Source organism: Vulpes lagopus, chromosome 6, assembly GCF_018345385.1.
Source record: "Vulpes lagopus strain Blue_001 chromosome 6, ASM1834538v1, whole genome shotgun sequence".
NCBI lineage: Eukaryota > Metazoa > Chordata > Mammalia > Carnivora > Canidae > Vulpes > Vulpes lagopus.
The window spans coordinates 97,404,586-97,427,418 of NC_054829.1; the positions used below are offsets into that span (position 1 = coordinate 97,404,586).

General features: G+C 37.9%; 1 protein-coding gene across 3 annotated transcripts in view; it reads left to right on the forward strand.

Annotated features, from left to right (window-relative positions):
- C6H4orf17 (chromosome 6 C4orf17 homolog) overlaps positions 1–22,833 on the forward strand; it is an 89,577-nt gene that overhangs the window by 36,842 nt on the left and 29,902 nt on the right. Inside the window, exon 2 of one of the 3 annotated variants that reach the window (XM_041759801.1) lies at positions 2,738–2,846. The exons of the other annotated variants lie outside the window; for them this stretch is intronic. The gene's annotated coding sequence lies outside the window, so the exon portion shown is untranslated. The remainder of the gene's footprint in view (positions 1–2,737; positions 2,847–22,833) is intronic. 3 annotated transcript variants of the gene reach the window in all.

Sequence of the window (22,833 nt, forward strand, 5' to 3'; positions counted from 1 at the left end):
GCTTATCACAGTAAATACACTCCTTAATCTCCATCACCTATTTCTCCCAGCCCCCTCACCTCCCTTCTGGTAGCCATCAGTTTGTTCTCTATAGTTGAGAGTCTATTTCTTGGCTTGCTTCCCTCTCTATTTTTCTTTTTTCCCTTTGCTCATTTGTTCTGTTTCTTAAATTCCACATATGAGTGAAATCATATGGTATTTGCTTTTCTCCGATTGACTTATTTTGGTGAGCATAATATTCTCTAGTTCATCCATCCATTGCAAATGGCAAGATTTCACTCTTTTTTATGGTTGAGTAATATTCTATTGTATATGCATACCACAGTTTCTTTATCCTTCATTTGTCTGTTTCATAATTTGGCTATTATAGATAGTGCTGCTATAAATACCAAGTCATGTATCCCTTTGAATTAGTGTTTTTATATTCTTTGGGTAAATACCTAGTAGTGCATTACTGGATCATGGGGTAATTCTCTTTTTAGCTTTTTGAAGAGCCTCCATACCATTTTCCTGAGTGGCTACACCAGTTTGCATTCCTAACAATAGTGCAGGAGGGTTCCCCTTTCTCCACATCCTCACCAACACCTCTTGTTTCCTATGTTGTTGATTTTAGCCATTCTGACAGGTGTGAGGTGATAATCATTTTGATTTGCATTTCTCTGATGATAAGTGATGTTGAGCATCTTTTCATGTTGGCCATCTGTATGTCTTCTTTGGAAAAAATGTTTATTCGTATCTTCTGGCCATTTTTTAATTATTTGTGTTTTGGATGTTGAGTTTTATGAGTTCTTTATATGTTTTAGATACTAACCCTTTATCAGATATATCATTTGCAAATATCTTCTCCCATTCAGTAGGTTGCCTTTTAGTTTTAGTGATTGTTTCCTTCCCTGTGCAGAAACTTTTTTTTTTTAAATAGGCTCCATACCCAGCATGGAGCCAACACAGGACTTGAACTCATGACCCTGAATTCAAGACCTAAGCTGAGATTAAGAGTTGGATGCTCAGACCTAAGCCATTCAGGCACAGCTGTGCAGAAGCTTTTTATTTTGATGAAGTCCCAATAGTTTATTTTTTATTTTGTTTCCCTTGCTTTGAGACATATCTAGAAAGAAGTTGCTACAGCATTGTCAAAGAGGTTGCTGTTTGTGTTCTCTAAGGTTTTTATGGTTTCAGGGTGGGTGGTAGAAGTGTTTACAAAATAGCTAAATAAAGAAGAGAAAGATGCGGAAGGAGCTAAAAAGGAAAAGAGCTGGAAACAGACATGGGATCTGAGTCTTAGATCCAAGCTCTTTAATGAGCTATCATTTTTAGCTTGAAGCTTTATGATAGCTTCCATGGCCCTAAATTCAAGCAGCAGAGAGTAGTGTGAAACCTTTATTGTCTTGCTCACTCATTCGTAGAATCAGCCTCAAGAAGGAAGAAAGGTCTCTTGAATACAAAATTCTGGACACAGTCAGACCAGCATGGAGTTAGCAAACTTTTGATCAAACATATCTAGGTCATCATCCATAATTCTACTGCCTCTTTTTTTTTCTTTTTTCTTTTGATCAGCTGAATCCTTAAAGATCCTAACTACCTTCTATTCTCCATTGCCATCATCACTTGGGCCCCTGTAGAGCCCAAAATGTCAGTCAGGTGTTAAAAACAGAATTTAGATGGAAGGTAAAGTATACTAGGATTTGCATTTCAGATTTACTGTCTAGACCTCAGGCAGATGACTTAACATCTTGTATTCATATCTTTCTTATCTGCCAAATGGAGAAGATAATGTCTTTCTTATGGGGATACTACATTGAACAGTGTTAAAAAATTCAATCACTGGACTCTGACATCCATTTGACAATATTTTTATCTTCAATAAATTACCGAATTTCAGCAAGTCTTCATTTCTTTATCTGTAAAATGAAGATAAGACTGAGAGCACTTGTGTCACAGAATTGTTGAAAGAATTGAATGAGATACTGTATATGAAACACTTGACAAACAGTTAATGAACAAGTATTAGCTTTTATTATTATTACTGAAGATCAGTGGTAAGCCTGGCACACTGTAGCTCCCTGATCATGCTAACTAGCCTTACTAGGGTACATGTGGTGAGCATTGAAAAATTTGTAGTTCACATGATTTTCTCTGAACTGCCACTTTTAAGTGTGTATTCAATGGTGAAAAGCTGGTTTTTTAGTTCTTTTCTCTCTGGGTAAATGAACCTCCATGTAGAGATATAGACTCATCGTGTGGGTAAAATCTCAAGCAAGCCTGAATGGTGCTTCAGACTCTTGTAAGATCTAGCTAGGAAGAAAGAAGTGGGTTGACTCTTGTCCCTTCGGAATTCATGTCCACCAGAACCTCCATATGTGACCTTATCTGAAAATAGGGTCTTTGCAGATGTGATGTCAGTAGTTAATATGAGACTGTATTGGATTATGGTGGGCGCTAAATCAGATGACCAGTGTCTGTATAAGAAGGTCATGTGGCCACAGAGACAGATTGGAGTAGTGCTTTTACAGGGAACAGCAGGGATTTCTAGCAACCTCCAGAAGCTACAAGAGAGGCAGAGGACAGATTCTGCTTGAGAGACTACAGAAAGATCCAACTCAGCCAACATTTTGATTTTTAACTTCTGGCTTCCAGACACTATCAATTTTGTATGATTCATTAGGGCAGCCCTAGGAAACTAATACCTGAGGGACCTCTAGCCAAAAGGCAAGTATGTTACAGCATCTCTTCTCTCCAGGCAAAGTCGGCAAAAAGTAATGCAGAAGGTGTACACATGGGCAGCCTGAACACAACCAGACAAACATAGGACCTCAGAAAATGGGTCCTAGAAGACACAGCAAGGGCAGGTGAGTGAGTGTTCTCTTACAAAAATGGCCCATTGGGCAACTGAGGGTGGTTCTGCACCATTAGAAGTGGGTGGCAGGATATGAAAGGGCAAGGAAGTATAACCACATTGATATGCAGAGATTGGGCTGCACAAATACTCAAGGGTGACTTTCCAGACAGATTCAAGGGCTGGCGCATCCAAGACAACACTAACTCATCAATCCTTTTAAGAATGTAGTCACAGGTGATAACCTTCTTAAACTGCAAAGACAATACTAATGTCAGAAGCATCTGAGGAGCCTGGCAAAAATTCTGGAGCTCTGTAATAGGGCCTACAGTTTGTGTTTTAAGAAGCCTTCCCTGGTAGGTTGATTCAGAACCAGGTTGAGAAAAATAGTGCAATTAATGTTAGCTGTTAATATGCCAGAAGAAGAAAAGGATGCCTGGCCCATCATAAATGAGCAGCTGAACTGTCAAGTGTGCCTTCAATACTGTAACATTTCAGGCCACATGGGGGTACTGACAAATCAGGCATTGTGTGAACCCAGGGTGAAAGGGGGACAGGACAACTGAGTACTGGAGGAACAATCAGTGTGCTCCAGCTGTAAAGCAAGTCTCTGCTGGAGGCCTGGCTCTTCAGCTACTTTTCATCCCCAAATAATCACTTAATAGTCAATGATAGCCCATATTTCTCTAGCACTTTTGAGTTTATAAGGCATTTTTGTGACATTTATGTTAATTGTTCACTCTGCCTATCCTGAGATGTAGTATTGTAAGTATTTATAGCTCATCTTGGATGAAGAGAAAACTGAAGATCATTTGCTGGCCAATGGCTTATGCCAACATATAAAATATCAGTTCTCGTGGAAGCAATCTAGTGCAGATGTTCTAATTTATTAAGAAGATCTTATTGAAGGAGCTGTGCATAAGCCTTCGTTGATTTTTTCTTTTCTTTCTTTCTTTCTTTCTTTTTTTTTTTACCTTCAAGGGGTTACTTTAGGGAACTGAATGGCCATAGCAGGTCCTGCCTCTGGGACCCCTACCCTCGCTGACCTGAGCGCAGCCAAATCTGTGTACAGTGTAGCATGTTGCCGCCACCTAGTGGTGAAGATGGTGTTTAACCCTTGCGACAGGAATAAAAATCTCGCAGAGAGGGGGCAATAAGTAGAGTAGAATTCTCAAGGTCATTTTGATAATAATCTTGAATTCCTCTCTGGCCCTCCAAAAAACACCCTGGTATACCTTTCCGACAAGTTTAGATATATAATTAGGCATTTTTTAAAAATTGGCGCACCGATGCTTCTTTTCCCTATTTCCTCTGTTCATATCCTATACTTTTTCCTTTGAAGAAAAAAATCAAAAACTATCGCCTTAACCTCTCGATATTTGTGAAATATCTAATGCGGAAATGCAAAAGACAGAGAATGTTCTTTCATCCTTTTTTATGAAGACCTAAACATCTCACGTAGAGCCCTTCTCCCAGTGAATGCAATCTCTCTTCTCAGAGCCAGAACAGTTCAGAAGAATTCAGATGTCAGACCTCCGTTTTGAGTTCTAACATCTCACCTGTAGAGAGATCACTTGAAAGGAGTTGACAGTGATTAGATCCACAAGCTGGAAAAAAAAAATAAATTTATCATGTCTCTTTTTCTGTTTTGATTGATGAGCTGAAGTAAGGTTGTCTATCCTAAATTTCCCAAGAAACTCAATAAACATTTCCACCATCTTTCCCTTTTATTCAGATGAGTGGACAGAAGTGTGAGAAGCAAATAGCTCATCCATAGAAGTTTGAATTTTGCAAAACTGTCAGCATTTTCAAGCTGAAGACACAACATTTCTTTTAGTTCTTCTACACATGGGACCAATCCTGCCACTAGCTGGTTCTGTGTGTGATCTGGGGGACTTGCTCACATTTGCTGGGTTTCTGTTGAAAACCCTTGAAATTAGATGCCTAGATTGCTTCTACTTTACACACACACACACACACACACACACACACACACACACAGATATACATGTGTACATGCACACACAAGCACTTATTCCCTTGCCATAGTATCTTGTTCAAAAGATCCATGACCCTATAATCACCTTGTACTAGGTTAAGTGGTAACTGCCCCCCCTCCCAAAAGATATGTCCTTATCCTAATCCCTGGGAACTGGTAAATGTGACCTTTTTTTGGGAAAAGGGTCTCTAGGTATAATTAAGTTAAGGGTCTCATGATCATTTAATCCTGGATCGTTCAGGTAGGTCCTAAATCCAATGACGAATAGTCTCATAAGTACAAGCTAAGGAATACCTGGAACCACTAAAAGCTGAAAGAGGCAAAGAAAGATGAATCTTCCAGATAATTCTGATGTTGAGAATGTGTAAATCTGAAGTATCAGTAGGAAAGCCACTGTCTATCTGGCCCCACAGAAGGTGGGTAGGACCTGGATTGAGGATCCTGGAAACAGCACAATGCCCTCTGGTGTGTGGTGTATATGTGTGTGTGTGTGTGTGTGTGTGTGTGTGTGTATGTGTGTGTAGATGTGGGTGAGACGTTGAGACATATCATGAGGCCATACGGTAAGGATTATGTGGTCATCAAGGAACTATGAAATGCCAAATTCAGTTTTATGTTTTCCTCAATTTAACTCTCTTCTGTTCTTCAACACCCTTCAGTCTTGCATACGAGGGAATGAGTGAAGACATGCTAGCTTCTTACATAAGAACAGAGCCTTTGAGCCAGAATAGGGGGGGGGGTGTGAATTCTGATGTAGATATTTTCTAATTGAATGACAAAGTTACATAAACTTTTGCTGCTTTAGTGTTCGCATCTGTAAAACAATGTAAATAACAATACCATCCTCCTAGGCTTTGTGAAGAATAAGTAGAAATTGCTTAGAATAGAAGCTGCTCTATAGAAAGTGTGATAATGATCACTTTTTAATTAGCACTAGGAGTGTCTGTATTATGCTTGGGGTCAAAGAGTCCTGGGACCATTCCCTGCCATAGCTAGTGGCAGGAAGTGATCTGGAGAAGAGCCCAGAGCAGCAGCCTGGAGTGAGAGGAAGGGCTGGCTAAAGTGACAAGGAAAAATCAGGAATCATTTGTGAAATAGTTTTAGAATTACCTGGTGACCGCCCTCCAGATGGAAGGGAAACTGGTAAAATAAGTCTAGACTTCTTGACTATCTAATGGAACAGAAATTGCAGTGATTATTATTTTGATTGCCAGTAATGCACAAGGGTTTTCTTTTCTCCATATCCTTGCCAACACTTGTTATCTCTTGCCTTTTTGATAATAGCCATGCTAACAGATTTGAGGTGATAGCAAATCTCAACATAGTTTTGATTTGCATATCCCTGATAATTACTGATATTGAACAGTTTCTCATTACCTATGGCTATGTGTGCCTTCTTTGGAAAACTGTCTACTCAGATCCTCTACTCATTTTTTAATTATTTGTTTTTTCGCTCTTGGGTTTCTTTGCATATTTTAGATATGAACCATTATTAGAATATGAGTTGCAAATATGTTCTCCCATTCTGTATGTTTTACTTTTTTCTTTTAATTTTTTGATGGTTTCCTTTACTGTGCAGAAGATTTTTAGTTTGAAGTAGTCTCATTTGTCTAGTTTTGCTTTAGTGGCAAAACTAGTGCTTTAGTGCTTAGTGCTTAGTTTTGCTTTTTGATGTCATATCCAGAAAATCATTACCGACATCAATTAAAGGGTTTCTTTCCTGCATTATCTTCCCATAGTTTTGTGATATCTGGTCTTATGTTTAAGTCTTTGATCCATTCGGAGTTAATTTTTGTGAGTGGTCTAAGATAGGGGTCCAATTTAGTTGTGGTGCATGTGTTTGTCCAGTTTTCCCAGCACCATTTGTTCAAGAGACTTTCTGTTTCCCCATTGGATGTTCTTGGCTCCCTTGTCAAATATTAGATGACTATATACAGTAGTATTTTAATTCTGAGCACTCTATTCTGTTCCATTCATCTATTTGTCTATTTTTATGCCAATACCATACTGTCTTTATTACTGTAGCTTTGTAGTATAGTTTGAAGCCAGGTAGTGAGATAGATACCTCTGGGTTTGTCATTTTTCCTCAGGATTGCTTTGGCTATTTGGGGTGTTTTGTGGTTCCATATAAATTTTAAGATCTTTTTTTCCTATTTCTTGAACATTGTTTCTTCCAGTCTTCAAGGAAACCTTATCCAGTGGGTTTTATTATTCTTTATCCAATGAAGGTCTAACCCAAAGAGGTTATATAATTTTATAAAACTAAACATCTAGTACAAGGCAGAGCCAAGATTAAAATCAAAATTTTCTGACTACAAAAATCTATGTTCTTAGTCACTGAATGTGCTTCCTTCTCAGAGCTCTCCTTCTGGGCCAAAGCTAAGTCTATTGAATGGTTGCACTATCTCTGGCCTTTAATCAAATTAAGCACATCATAGTAACACCTAATTTTGCATATTGCTTTACCATTTGTGGAGCCCTTTCATGTTCATCATTGATTTTGGCTGATACTGTGAATCAATCTGCAAGAATCTCTGTAACATTTACTTCCTGCATGGACCAGAACCTGTGAATATGAGTGTTAGTTCAGTAAGTCTGAATTAGAATGCCAGCTCCGACAAGGTCTGTGTGACCTTTCTTAACTCTGGATTTGTCTGGGTCACAGATGTCTTATATGTAAGTAAGTGTATTAAATAATGCATATATGTTATAGACTTAGTTCAGTTACTGGCAATAGTAAATACTCAGGAAATACTTAAGTGCCCAGATACACTTTTTTTTTTTTGGTCATTTATATACCAAAGGACAGATAACATAAGTTGACTGTGTCAATTCTAAGTATCTAGCCAAGGAAAATGAAAACAGTTCCATATAAAGACTAGGACACAAGTGCTCACAGAAGTTTTATTAATAATGATAAAAAAATTGGAAGCTATTCACATTTCCATGAGATAGTAAATGGATAAATAAATTGTAACAGGAGCAGCCCGGGTGGCTCAGTGGTTTAGCGACACCTTCAGCGGGGGCATGATCCTGGAGACCTGAGGTCGAGTTCTACGTCGGGCTCCCTGCATGGAGCCTGCTTCTCCTTCTGCCTGTGTCTCTGCCTCTCTCTCTCTCTCTCTGTCTCTCTCTGTCTCTCTCTCTCTGTCTCTCATGAATAAATAAATAAAATCTTAAAAAAAATAAATTGTAACATATTACAACAAAAAAAGGAGAGAACTACAATATAATCAACAAGATGAATCTTTGAAATACTGTACTAAATAAAGGAAGCCAGATCCAAAAGCTACATGCCATTTGCATAATATTCCCCAAAAGGTAAAACTATACAGATGCAGAATAGATTAGTGTCTGCATGGCTATTGGGATGGAGGAAGGGAATTCCTGCCAAAGGACGTGAGAATGATGGATATATTCTATATCTTGATTGTGGTGGTATTTATATTACTGTACATATTTGTCAAAACTCATTGAACTGTATACCTGTAGAAAGATGAATTTGATTGTATTCAAATTCTACCTCAGCTTGATAGATTAACAAATATTTAAATCCACAATTAGATACCATTAATTACTACCCAAACTTTCAAAATTTAGAAAGAACTACAATCCTAAGTGTTGTAAGGTTATGAAGCAACCAGAAGTCTCATACCACTAATGGCAACATAAATTGAAACTATCACATTGAGAAACTTTTGACCTTATCTACTAAATTAAAGTTATACAACGTGTGCCTAGGCAATCCATTTATTAATATGTGTCCAAGAGAAATGCATGCACAAAAATGTTCAAAGAAGCCAAATATATATATATAATCCATGTCCATCAAAATAAAAACAGATGAATAAATAATGGCATATTCTATAATGGAATACCATATGGAAATAAAATTCAATTACCACCATTCCCAACAACATGGGTGAATTTTACCAATATAATACTAGCCCCACCCACTCATCCTGGGTCCTACTGCCCTCCTCAGGCAACCCCCTTCACTGCGGGGTCAAGTTATATGCCATTTTACTCAGTCTCGTCCCTTTTTGTCACATGACTATTCAAAACACACCTGTCCTATATCACATCAACATTTTATCCTTTCCAAGATCTTGACTAGCTAATCTAATGAGCTAATTTTCTGTAGTGTCTTTCAGAGACCGGGTGAGATGAGAGGACCCAGCTTCTCTGGAATCTTCCCACCTGTCCTAGGGATTGTTTTTTTTTTTTTTTTTTTTTAAGATTTATCCATTTATTTTAGAGAGATAGAGAGAATGAGAGAGAGCAGGGAGAGGGCAGAGAGAGAGACAAGCAGACTCTCTGCTGAGTGGGGAGCCTGATGCAGAGCTCTATCCTAGGACCCTGAGATCATGACCTAAGCCAAAACCAAGAGCCAGATGCTTAACAAACTGAGCCACCCAGGTGCCCCCAGGATTGTGTATTTGAAAACAGCTTTATTCACAATAGTCAAGACGTGGAAACAACCTCTATGTTCATTGATGGATAAATGGAAAAATAAAATGTGATGTGGCATTTACATATAATGGAATATTATTCAGCTCTAAGAAAGGATATCCTACTGTATGGAATAATGTGAATGAAGCTGGAGGACATCATGCTAAGTGAAATTAGTCAATCACAGAAGGACAAATACTGCATAATTCTACTATATGACGTTTCTTAAAAAAATCAAGCTCACAGAAGCAGAATAGAATGGTGTTTGCCAGGGGCTGCAGAAAGGAATAAATGGAGAGTTGTTAATGAGTATAAAATTTCAATTGTGAAAGATGAGTAAATTAAATAGATAACTTCTATACAACATGGTGCCTATAGTTAACAATACTACTATATTGTGCATAAAAATCTGTGAAAAGTATATAGATCTCATGTTAAATGTTCTTACCATAACAACAACAACAACAGTAAAAATGGAATGAGGAAACTTTTGGAGGTGATGGATATGTCTATTACTTTGATTGTGATGGTAGTTTTATGCATATGTCCAAATTTATCAGATTATACACATTAAATACTTGTAGTTTTTTGGTATACTGATCATACTTCAGTAAAGCTGTGTTAAAAATCCCTACCTTGGACACATAAATGTAATGTGGCATCTTGGATTGAATATTGAAACAGAATAAGAGAACGTTAGTGGGAAAACTGTTGAAATTGGAATGAAGTCTGAAGTTCAGGAAATAGTAATGTACTAATGTTGCTTTCTTAGTTTTAACAAGTGTGCCAATAGTAATGGAAGATTAGGAGAAACTGGATGGAAAGTATACAGAAACATTATGTGCTATCTTTGTAACTTCCTGCATATCTATAATTATTGCAAAATAAAATTTAATATGAATTATTTAAATATTCAAAACTTTAAAATTTAACTTTCACCATTTCCTTACTCTCAAATGAAAACTATGGTAAAGATATGAGAATTACAGGTATGTAAGCTCATAGCAGAATAGTAATCTACCATCCCTCCTTTGCCAACCAAAAAAGAAGTGAACATAAGTGGCTCCCTAATTTATCCAATAAACAAGAGCACTTGTTGTAATTATCTTTAGAAAGATAAAGAAAACTAAGTAAAAATTTACTTCTGCAATGTCCTGGCTGTCCCCAAATCACTAGATATCAGACAATCCGGAGGTGTGTTGTTACTTTCCAGCTCTCCTTTATACAATGCAGAAACCTAGTTGTTTAGGTAATATTGAATTGAACACTTGGTGGTATTCCTCCTTGATCCTTAGCTTTTTTTCCTGGAAAATTGAGAAAGCCATTAGCAAGCCTGCAGCATCATAAAGGCCTATGGTAACAGTTACCAAATGATCTCTTTATACTCTTAAGATCAGCTTGAAGTCTGATATCAGTAAAGAGAACTATTTGTTCGTGTTCAATTTTGAAATATTAAGGGTCAGTACCTGCCAAAGAGAATTCATGTAAGAAGCAGAATGTAAGGTAAAAAAGGCACAATACCTGGTCTTCTAAACAATACCGTCCAATAGAATTATAGTGTGAACTACGCATGTAATTTTAAATTTTCTGGTAGCCACATTCAAAAAAATAGAAATGGGTGAAATTAATAACATTTTATTGAAGCTGATCTATTCAAAATGTTATCATTTAAAAGTATAATGAATGCTAAAAATTATTATTTTATTTATAATGACAAACCTTCATGATTCCATATATATATTTTATACTTAGAGCATATCTCATTGTGGACTAGCCACATTTCAAGTGTTTAAGTCTGGTGCAAAGAGCTTCTTTAAAGATATTATATGTGAAAACCTTTAGAATAGAATTAGAATGTTAGGATGCATTTCTAAGTGTCTGTATCACATTTCACAGTTAATCATAGTGCACAGGGCTTTAAATAGTTTAGAGGTAATCATTAACTGTGTTAGGCAGGTATGATTACACACAAGTCTTGCCTCAAACAGTTGGGTTAGACCCTGATAGCATGACCACATGGTCCTGAGAACATTATTTAATATCTCCAAGTCTCAGTTTATATTCTATATGAAATGAGAATAACAAGATCTAATAAGAATAATATCTACTTCAAAGAGTTGTAAAAATTAAGTGAGATAATCCATATAAAGTACTCAATACAACACTGAGTCTGATTTGAAAACAAGCATGTCATACATGTTATTACTATGTTATTATTTGACTGAATAGGAGCTATCTTTTCTGGTGCCTTTGAGACATCAAAGTGGAAGTATCTAGTAGACAGTGAAGCATATAAGGGAAAAACCAAGAGTGGGGTAATCCCCAAAGAAGATACATTCTAGGCCTTTTATTGTGCTCAAGAATCCAACAATGTAAGAAACCACATTGCATTTTGGACAATTAATATTTGATGGACAGTCTTCTTGTGAGCTTTAACTCCATTATAGTTATTATACAGTGCAATATTAGTTTCAGGTGTACAATATAGTGATTCAACAATTCTATATATTACACAGTGCTCATCATGATAATGATACTCTTAATCCCCTTCACCTATTTTATCCATCTCCCTGCCACCCCTACCCCCCATCCACCTGCCCTCTGGTGACCACCAGAGAGGTGACCTCTGGTGTTCTCTATAGTTAAGAATCTATTTCTTTCTCTTTTTTGCTTTCTTCATTTGTTTTGTTTCTTGAATTCCACACATAGTGAAATCATATGGTATTTGACTTTCTCTGACTTATTTCACTTAGGATTATAGCCTCTACATTCATCCATGTTGTTGTTCATTCACTTAGGATTATAGTCTCTACATTTATCTATGTACAACATATATGTGGTATATATATCACTTCTTTATCCATTCATCTATCAATGAACCTTGGGCTGTTTTCATAACTTGACTATTGTAAACAATGCTGCAATAAACATAGAGGTGCATCTGTCTTTTAGAATTAGTGTTTTTGTATTCTTTAGGTAGGGGAATTACTGGATCATGTGGTAATTCAATTTTTAACTTTTTGAGGGGCCTCCACACTGTCTTCCAGAGGAGCCATACTAGTTTGCATTCCTACCAGCAGTGTATGAGGGTTCCTTTTTTTCTGCATCCTTACTAACACTTATTTCTTGTGTTTTTTATTTTAGCCATTCTCACAGGTGTGAGATGATATATCATTGTGGTTTTGATTTGCATTTCCCTGATGATAAGTGATGCTGAGCATCTTTTCATGTTGGCCACCTGTATGTCCTCTTTAGAGAAATGTCTGCTCATGTCTTCTGCTCATTTTTAAGTTGGATTATTTGGGTTTTTGTGAGTTGAGTTGTATAAGTTCTTTATATATTTTGGATTCTAACCCTTTATCAGATATGTAACTTGCAAATATATTCTCATATTCAGTAGGATGTACTTTAGTTTTGATGGTGTTTTTTGCTGTGCAGAATCTTTTTTATCTTGATGTAGTCCCAATAGTTTATTTCTGCTTTTATTTCCCTTGTCTCAGGAGACATATCTAGAAAAATGTTATCATGGCCAGTGTTAGTGAAATTACCACCTGTTCTCCCTTCTAGGATTTTCATGGTTTTCAGGTCTTACATTTAGGTCCTAAATCCATTTTGAATTTATTTTTATGTATGGTCTAAGACAGTGGTCCAGTTTCATTCTTTTTTTTTTTATATTGCTACCTGGTTTTCCCAACACTATTTTTTTAAGAGACTATTTTTTTCCCATTGGATATTCTGTTCTCCTTCATCAAAGATTATTCATGGGTTCCTTTCTGGGTTTCTATTCTGTTCTGTTGATTAATGTGTCTGTTTTTGTGCCAGTACCATACTGTTTTGATTACTATAGCTTTATAGTATATGTTGAAATCTGGAATTTTGATTACTCCAGTTTTGTTTATCCTTATTCTTGTATTTTTTGGGAGAGTTTGAAAAGAGTAGACATTAACTCTTTTTTAAATGCTTGGTAGAATTTACTTGTGAAGCCATCTGATCCTAGACTTTTGTTTGTTGGGAACTTTTTGATTACTGATTCAATTTCATTGTTAGCAATTAGCCTGTTCAAATTTTCTTTTTCTTCCTGATTCAGTCTTTTTTTAAAGATTTTATTTATTTATTCATTCATGAGAGACACAGAGAGAAAAAGGGGCAGAGACACAGGCAGACGGAGAAGCAGGATCCATTCAGGGAGCCCAACATGGGACTCGATCCCGGGTCTCCAGGATCATGCCCTGGGCTGAAGGCAGCACTAAACTGCTGAGCCACCTGGGCTGCCCTTCCTGATTCAGTTTTGATAGTTTATATGTTTCTAGAAATTTATTCATTTCTTTTAGTTTGTTCCATTTGTTGGCATAAAATATTTTATAAAATCCTCTTATAAGCCTTTGTATTTCTGTGGTGTCAGTTGTTATTTGTCATCTTTCATTTCTCATTATTTGAGTCCTCTCTTCTCCCTTCTCTCTTTTCTTAATGTCTTTCTAAAGTTTTATCAATTTTGGTGATCTTATGAAGGAACCAACTCCTAGTTTCATTGATCTGTTCTAGTGTAGTTTTTTTTTTTTAGTTTCTATTTTATTTATTTCTGCTCTAATCTTTATCATTTCCCCACTTCTACTGGTTTTGCGTTTTTTTTTTGTTCTTATTTTTCTAGCTTCTTTAGATGTAAGGTCAAGTTGTTTATTTGAAATTTTTCTTGCTTCTTGAAGTAAGCCTATGTTACTGTAAACTTCCCTCTTAGAACAGCCTTTGCTGCATCCCATTTTGGACTGTTGGGTTTTCATTTTCGTTTCTGTATTTTTTGCTTCCTCTTTAATTTTTTGGTTGACCCATTCATTATTTAGTAGCATGTTATTTAACCTCCATATATTTGTGTTCCTTCCAAATTTTTTCTTATGGCTGATTTCTAGTTTTAAACTGTTGTGGTTGGAATAGATGCATATAGCATGACTTCAGTCTTTTTGAATTTTTTGAGACTTGGTTTGTGGCCTAACATGTGATCTAATCTGAAGAATGTTCCATATGCACTTGAGAAGAACATGTATTCTGCTGTTTTAGGATGGAGTTTTCCGAATATATCTGCTAAATCCATGGTACAATGTGTCATTCAAAGCCACTGTTTCCTTGTTGATTTCTGTTTGGATGATCTATCTATTGATGTAAGTGGGATGTTAAAGGCCCCTACTGTTATTATATTACTATTGATTACTTCTTTTATGTTTTTAAAATTTTTTTTAAATTAATTAATTTGAGAGAGAGAAAGTGAGAGAGAGCATGCAGCAGGGGAAGGGACAAATGGGGAGAGAATTCCAAGCAGACTCCCTGTTGAGTGCAGAACTGGATGCAGGTCTCCATCTCACAACCCTGAGATTATGATTTGAGCTGAAACCAGGAGTCAGATGCTCAACCAACTGAGCCACCCAGGTGCCCCTCCTTTGTGTTTGTTATTAGCAGCTTTATGTATTTGGGTGCTCTGTCCTCTAGGTCACTAATCCATTTTACTTCCTCTAGTCTATTTATTTCCTCTAGTGTATTTTTTTAGAAAAAGATTTATTTAGGATTTATTATTTATTTATTATTTTTAGAGAGAGAGCAGGAAGACAGAGAGAGAAACTCAAGCAGACTCTTCACTGAGTACAGAGCATGGAGCCTGGCACAGGGCTTAATTTCACAACCTCGATATCATGACTTGAGCCAAAAGTGTCAGATGCTTAACCAACTGAGCCACATAGATACCCCTTCCTCTAATGTATTTTTAATATCAGTTATTGAGCTCTTCATCCCTGAATGGCTCTTTTTTTGCTTTCTATCTCTTTGCTAAGGGTCTCACTGAGGTCCTCCACTCTTTTCTCAAGTCCAGTGAGCATCTTTATTATTTACTTTAAATTCTTTATCAGACATATCACTTATCTCCATTTCATTTAGCTTTTTTGCTGTGATTTTTTTGTCCTGTTCTTTCACCTGGAACATAGTCCTCTCCTAATTTTGTCAAACTCTGTGTGTCTATTTCTATATTTTAGGAAAATCGGCAATATCTCCTACTAAATAGTAGCCTTATGGGATCCCTGGGTGGCGCAGCGGTTTGGCGCCTGCCTTTGGCCCAGGGCGTGATCCTGGAGACCCAGGATCGAATCCCACGTTGGGCTCCTGGTGCATGGAGCCTGCTTCTCCCTCTGCCTATGTCTCTGCCTCTCTCTCTCTCTCTCTGTGTGTGTGTGACTATCATAAATAAATAAAAAAAAATTAGAAAAAAATAGTAGCCTTATGAAGAAATCCTGTAGTGCCTTTCAATGCAATGTGCTCTTAAGTTATTAGAACTCAGCTTTTCAAGGGTGTTTCCTGTGTGTATTGTGTGCACCCTACTATTGTGGCTGACCCACATTTGCCTTTAGACCAGTTGCCTGCAATGACTTTCTTTGCCTATTGTTGGCAGGGTTTGGTCCTATTAATGGGCCAATCTGGGGCCACCTTACGCTTGAGTTGGGTCAGACAAGGTGTTTGCTAGAGATGCAGTAACAAGAAATGCAGGGTACTTTCCCTTGTGTTGTCCCCTGAGAAGCTTGGAGTCAGACCAGATGTCTGCCCCCAGCCCACTGCTGGGGCCACAGTCAGACTGATGTGTATGGTTATCTTCCCCCTTTCTCCAGAGCAAGTCATCTTCCCCCTTTCTCCAGAGCAAGTCATTTTGGAGTGGTGTTGGGCCTCATCAGGGCTGCTTTGCACATTGCCATGCTTGTGGTACCACTTTGGGTGGACCCAAAGTGGGTACATGCTGGGGAGTCCATAGGAGAACCAGAGGTGGGGTGCATGGTGTTAGCAAGGCTTGTGCTGGTCTGATGTTGGAGGGGACTTGTAGCTGCTTTGGAGAACTCCTACCCAGACCAGGTTGGATCATTGGGTCTGCAGGATAATTTGGGAGTGGGGGTGGAGGGGACACACTATTAGTACATTAGGTGGAGAGTGTTTGCCCTGCACTGATTCCTGCAGGTGTCTTTGTATTTGGACTGGTAGGTGGGGCAGAGGGAAATGGGGTTTACCAGTTCTTTTGTTCTTGGAGAAGTCTCCCAAAGATCCCTACCCTTCCAGCACACTTTTTGAGATTAGTAAACAAATCTCCCTCCCTTATATATCCCAGGTGTCTTTCAAACTGTTGCTTCAATGCTGTATCTCAGCAGGGATGTTTGTTGTGCTGTCTCTTTAAGGATAGGGGCTCAGTTTCCTATAGACCTCTGGCTGAGCCTGCTGAATTTTAAAGTTCCAGATGTGAAGCTCCACTGATTATAAAAACTTGGGAAATTAAGCCCTTGTGGTTTTCAAAACCAAATATTATGAGGACTTATCTTCCTTGTGTGGGTCCCCCATGCCTGGGGTGCCTACTGTAGGGCCTGCTCCTCTCCCTTCTCCTCACCCATGGTGTCCCTCCCTCCCATGGACAGTCTTGATGGTCAGTTTGGCTGCTGACCATGTCCCTTCCCTTTCCACCCTCTTCATTGTGGCCTCTTTTCTACATTTAAGCTGTGGAAAAATCTCTTCACCCTTCAGGTTGTTTTCTGGGTTGTTCACCTTCATGTGGGTATTATCTAGGAGTTATCTATGTGACAAGGAGAACTTAGGATGCTCCTCCTCTACCATCTTCCCCAGAACTGACCTGGATGGAAAAATATTAATTCCTCTATGGACACGCATTTAGGACAGTTAGTATTTGATGGACAAGCTGGGAGACTATATAGGTTTATGTGTTTGAGTCTGTGTTTGAGCTTTATGAAGAAAGGAGCCATCAGGGATTTTTTTGTTGTTTTTCACAACTGTGCACCCGGCATCTTGCACAATGTCTGGCACACAGGTTTTCAGAGAAGAGTCTGGAAAGAATGAATGATATGCAGCATGTGGAGTGGGACATTTATTAAAATAAAAACATTCTTAGCTGAAAAGTAAGAGCAAAAGTAAAATGCAGCAACACAGAGGCCTCCGCTACAGTGAGAATAAAAGCTGAGAGTGATGGAGGGACAGCAATGAGCTGAGCTAATACTGAGAAGGAGGGGCTTTCTGCTAAAGGTTCTTTTCTATCAGACAAGTCTTAAGAAAATGAGCCTTCCTGCTAGCATTACTAATATTATCAGTAGTGTGTTGAAACTGAAAAGTCCTGGAATTGTGACAGATATTGTCATGGGTCTTGGAATTGTTATGAACCTTGGAAAGCACTTGGAAGTGCTGCACTGGCCTAACTCATCTTCTCACTATGCCATCAGAGCTCTCCTGATGAGCTCCCACCTGAGGCATTTTAAATGTCAAGTTTAGGCAAAATCACTTCTCCCATGAAACAGGTTTGCTTGGGCAATTTTAGACAATCTGTCAAAATTGAGAAGACAGAGATTGTCCTATAATGAGAGATAATATCCAAAATATCAAACAACTAGGGTGGCATGGATACCAACCAATTGGAAGGGACATAGCTCATAACAATCAGTACACCCAGTCAGGGTAGGCCAACTGAATTTCAACCTGCTGGGCTTGCTTCCCTAGGACACACATGCAGCCCATAACTATAACACATTCCTGTGAAGACATGGATATATTTTATGATTGGATCCTGTGAACCATCTTCACAATCTGCTTCACTTGAAGAGATCACAACCTGCTACTTAAAACAGATATTGTTTTTATATTTGAGTATGGCCATGAATAGTCTTCATAAATTAGTTTTATTGTATTAATTTTCTACTGCTGCCTAGTAAATTACCAGGAACCCAGAAACTTTAAACAACACAAAGTTGTTACCTCACAGTTTCCATGTGTCAGGAGTATAGCTACGGCTTTAGCTGGGTCTTCAGAACAGGGTCTCATAAGGCTGCAGTCAATGCACCAGCTGAGTCTGGGATCTTCTCTGCAGCTTAGAGTCCTCTCCCAGGTTCTCGGAGTTGTTGGCAGATTCATTTCCTTCTAGCTGTAGAACTCATGATGGCTTGCTTCTTTAAGGTTAGCTGGGAAGCTTGTCTGATCTTAGGGAAGGCCTAAATCTTCTTTTAAAGATTAGGTCAGACCCACCCCTAAACAATCTCCTTTTGATGAGCTTATAGCAATTCTGATGAGGGATTTTAATTATATCTGCAAAATCTCTTCATCTTTGCCATAAAATGTAACCTAATCACAGGAGTGACATTCATCATATTCACAGTTGTGCCCACAATCAAGGGAAGGGGATTATACAGGGTATGTACACTAGCGGGGAGGAAATATGGAGGCTAATTTAGAATCTTTCTACTACACTTACCATCAGTACTTTTGTTATGCTCTGGTAATCACAAAGTACTATTTTCTGTGATTGCAGATACTTGTTGCAAATTTAGGGCTGACTCATGTGTTTCCTAAATTGACAGAACAAAGTATAGGGTAGGCAAGGCACCAGATGAGATCAGTTTTTATTCTTGTATTATTTTAAATTAGCATTTTTGGTTTTCATAAATTATTTACATTACTTTCTTATGTGTTAAGCAGACACTGGTGGCATTTTTATAGAAAATGCAAAATGAGGATAAAAATGAAAAGGTCCAAGAATTTCACAGCTCCAAGATGTGGCTACATTGCTTATATATGGAGAAAATGGACCTAACAGAGTGTTCTGCATATTCATACTTGTATTAATCTGCTAGGGCTGCCATAACAGAATACTACAGATAGGGTGGCTTAAACAACAGAAATTCATTTTTTTTCACAATTCTGGAGGCTAGAAGTCCAAGGTCAAGTTTCTGGCAAAGTTGGTTTCTAGTAAAGCCTCTCTTCCTGGCTAGTAGACAGACACCTCCTTGCTGTGTCCTAACATGGCCTTTCTTCTGTGTGTGTTTGGAGAGAAAGAGAGTTCTGGTGTCTCTTCCTCTTGTTATAAAGACACCAGTCCTATCAGATTTGGACTCACCCTATGACCTCATTTAGCCTTACTTACTTCCTTAAAGGTCCTATCTCCAAATATAGTCACCTTGGGGTTAGGGCTTCAGCATATGAATTTAGGGGTATACAATTCAGTCCTGTATATTCAAAATGTCTGTGGACAATAAACAACCTGGGAGTTGCCTGCTTATGATTACCACAGAGAGTGTTTTGTTTTGTTTTGAAGATTTTGTTTTATTTATTCATTTGAGGAGGGGAGGGGCAGAGGGAGAGGGACAAGCAGACTCTGTACTGAGTGTGGAACCCAACATGGGGCTCAATCCTATGACCCTGAGATCATGACTTGAGCCCAAATCAAGAGTTGGACACTTAACACACTGAGCCACCCAAGCACTCCAAACAGTGTTTTTAAAATAACTAATCACCATTCAAAAATTCATGCACATATTCCAAGAAATCTCTCCATCTATTTTGTATCTTTGCTGAAAATAATAGAGTATCTTAGACTGGTAGTCTGTCTGTTACCAAGGCAACAAAGATATATGTGTGCCCTGAGCAGGGCAGCAGAGCAACCTCTTGTCCCTTCGTTCTGACAGAATTACTGCAAATTGTGCCCAAACAAACCAGTTGTATCATTTTTTCCAGTAATGAGACAAGAAAGGTCCCAGTTCTTCATAAAGGGAATATAACAGACCTATAGTTACGTAGCCAGGGGTATGTCTCCCTCTGATGGATCCTTGAACCTCTCTAATGAAAGGTACCACCACACAAAATGTAGACACCTACATGAATGAAAGTGGTTAGGTATGAATGTCAGGATCTGGTAGAGATTACAACCCAATATACTTTGTCTCCTTCTTTTGTTAGGAACTGAGTTCCTATCTTAGAAATCAGTGGCAATGTGTCCTGTGAAGAAGCTACATTTTCTATCTCCCCCTTGTAGCTAGAAGTGATCAGTGCATCTAGATTATTGTCTGAGACTCATGAAAGGCTTTTATGGAGGAAGTACATCGCTATCATGTGTCCTTGTCTGCTCTTACCCCCCTTTCCTTTAGTTTTGGCCTGAATTATGCATTTGATGTCTGGAAATACAGCAGCCATTTGGGTGACTGGAACTTCAGGAACCATCTTGGATAAGAGATAACATCAAGGAGGAGAAGCCACATGTTAAGGAAGATGAATCTAAAATGTGGAACAAGCCTAGGCCCATAATGATACCATAGAGCTTCCATACCAACCTTCGACTATTGAACTCTCATGTGAGGGAGAAATAAGTCTCTGTGACTAGTTGTGTAAAGCAAATGCCTAACTGATACAAAGTGTAGGATGAAAATCTCAGAATGTCAAAATTGCCTTAGAAAATCCTTTAAATCCTCCATAAAATACAGTAAAATAGCATGGCATAAGTCCTGAATGTGTTATAGGCATGAGGAGATGTTTAGCTTTTAATTTTTGGAGCCAATCAAGAAAACAGACTAAATTAATCTCTATCCTTGCATTGCTTCAAATTAGTATTTGCCCTTTAGAAACCATCTACATTGATTTCAGAGACTGTGATTCAGAAATTAAAAATCACATGTGGTCTTAAAAGAAAAATATTAGGAAGTCCCAGGATATCTAATCCTGATAGTTGGAAGCAACATGTATGTAATGTGTGTGTGTGTGTGTGTGTGTGTACATGCACATATATAGAATTGCTATGTATGATTCCACCTTCCCTTTTCACAGGAAATTTTATGACTTTAACTGTATTACCTAATGTCTTTTTATGGCTTTTAACTGTATTTTATGACTTTAACTGTATTACCTAATGTCTTTTTATGGCTTTTAATTAACATTTCAATTTTTTTTCAAGGCTATTGAATACACATCATCATGGACATCCTGACTACCAAGCAGGATGACTGGGTTATCTCTAAAATCATCCACCCTCAGTGCCTGTCATCAAATCGAACTCCAATAAAAAAATACAAAAAATAAAATAAAATAAAATAAAATAAATAAAATAAAATAAAATAAAATCATCCACACTTTCTTCCCATAGGCTTTGGGTGAGCTCAGTTTGATTACACTTGATTACCTCTGCATGGTATGTGTTCTTCAACCAGAATTATGGGGAAAAGTATCAGTATGACTAAAATTGTTCTTTCTTTTCTCTTTCTCCTCTTTCTCTCACATTCGGTTCAACACTTTTATATGTCTGACACTGAGAGGAGTCACTGTTGCCATGCAGTTTTGTCAAGCTGGGAGTTAAGTGAAGTTTTGAGAAGAATGGCAGGTGGAGAGGTTCTGGAACTCAAATTTCCCTAAGGAATGTTACCACGTTGCTAAGCTATGTAGTGTAGCTTAACAACCAGGGAGCCCCGTGGGCTCCTTGGAGCAACAGTGGGAGAAATTAGAGGGAGGTAGTGATATTCTTTTGGAAGCATTAGACATTAGGCTGTCTCTGCCAATTGAAAATTCCCAGCTCCAGTGCAAAGAATTAAGGAAATCAATGACACATCAGTATAGCCCCAATATGAGGCTTGGAGGGTATCAGCAACTTTGAGTTCCTGTCAACCAGATTACCTTCTTTGAAAACTGTCCTCAGGTATAATTTTAAATTCATCAATAAAATAATTTTCAATAAGTTTAGGTATGATTTAGTTAATGGACCACGGGTTCATCTTCTTTTCAAGATTATGTGAAGGCCAAATAAATCTGTTTTTAGGTGATGGTGTATTATCTTTTAAAGTAAACTACCTATCTGTGAGGAGATCATACAAATAAAGTAAGCTAATTAGTGGAATAAAGACGTTTATTCTGTCAAAAACATTTAACTTCACGTAACAAATACCGAGCATACACTATGGGACAGGTACTGGGAATACAGAGGTTGAACCAGACCATTGTCTGCTTGATTATGATATCCTATGGAGAGCAGAAAATAAACACAGAAATGTTAAAAAAAATGACGGGGAATGACACATGCTATGGAGACAGTGTACGGAGGGTAAGGGATAGAGAGTGATGGAGCCTGGGAGGATGGTTAGGAGCTCCTTTCGAGAAGGGTAAGGAAGCCTTTTGGAGAAAGCCTCAATTAGGCAGAGCCATGAATGACAATCTGAGTGGGATGCTTTTTAGGTTAGGGGATCTTCAAATGTAAAATGGTTCAGCATTCATCACCTAAATGGTAATCTTTACATCTCTAGTAATTCATAGTAACTTTCAGCTGTTTGTTGATCAGATACTGTGTTCTCCTGTTTTAAACATTAAGTGTTGTTTTGGACTAAGATTATTAATATTTAATACAGATTTGCATATTTCAAAAGTAATAATGACCAGAGTCAGGACTAGATGATTAATAATGCTTCTAAAACACAGATTTTGAGGATTTTGTGTCATGTAGTCTAAATAGAATTTAGTGATTTGCTAATATATAGTTCAATTCAGTGGGCTGTAGGAAAGGAAATACTGCTCTCAGAAGCACTTTCACAATTCTCTGGATGGCAATGGTAATTTTAATTAGATTTTCCCTCAGTTACCACTATACAGGTTTTCCTCTTCTTCATAGTGAAAGTAGAATGCTGGCATCACACGCAAAATAGAATTATAAATAGAACCTGGCTACTTTCACTTGGCTACTTTCAACAGATCTTTTGGGCATAACTTCTAAGTCAGGAGGGCTCCA